The sequence below is a fragment of the Mirounga leonina genome, unplaced genomic scaffold, assembly GCF_011800145.1.
Source record: "Mirounga leonina isolate KUSES-001 unplaced genomic scaffold, KU_Mleo_1.0 Mir_180, whole genome shotgun sequence".
NCBI classification, from domain to species: domain Eukaryota; kingdom Metazoa; phylum Chordata; class Mammalia; order Carnivora; family Phocidae; genus Mirounga; species Mirounga leonina.
Window position 1 is genome coordinate 10721785 of NW_023270469.1, and position 772 is coordinate 10722556.

At 39.0% G+C, this 772-nt stretch overlaps 1 non-coding gene across 1 annotated transcript; it reads left to right on the forward strand.

Annotated features, from left to right (window-relative positions):
- The first annotated feature begins 440 nt into the window (after window positions 1-440).
- LOC118023902 lies at window positions 441-542 on the forward strand. The gene has a single exon (XR_004682927.1). It is a non-coding gene; the product is annotated as a U6 spliceosomal RNA (small nuclear RNA).
- Window positions 543-772: the final 230 nt, after the last annotated feature.

Here is a 772-nt window from a genome sequence, read left to right on the forward strand (position 1 = left end):
TAACTGAAAATCCTGACCATTTTCTGCCCTCCAGCTAAGCGAGTATCGGTTCCTAGCATTTCCTTTTGATATCTACATCGTGAGCTGATTCCTAACACACTTTATTACACAATGTCTTTTTTATGTCTGTGTATCTCAACCAAATCTTTCAGTATCACACCATTTGCTTTTTCAGGAGCTTGCAGTCAGAAAATCTACTGAATTATATTTGTTTGGGTTGGAAGGGGGTTCCCCAAAATGTAGGCCCTCGCTGATCAAAACTGGTCTTGCATCCATCACTGAATTTGAAAATACAGTTATGAGTTGGGAGTCATTAAACCAATCTTTCCATTAATCAAAGACTATCTTCCTAGACTAGCTCCTTATAAACATAAGTAGAAAATTAAAAGTTGTTCTTTTCCTTATCTTTTTCACACTTTAGTCAGAATAATTTCAGGAGCGTGCTAGTTTTGGCAGCCCATATACTAAAATTGGAACGATACAGAGAAGATGAGCATGGTCCCTGCACGAGAATGATGCACACATTCGTGAAGAATAATTTCAGGAGCTAAATCAGGTATAAATTTTTATTTGCGTTCAAATAGGGAGACTGTCTTTTTGCCATCTTTCTCATTCCCATCTTGTTTTCCACAGATACCAGCAGAGACTCTCCTTTCTTCTGGTGCTCTGTTTCAGCTTGGAGACTGCTCATTACTGTGGGGAAGATTCAGAGCAAGACTGAAACTCAGTGATCTGCAGTCTCTGTTTACCCTTGACAATCCATTTTCTCCAC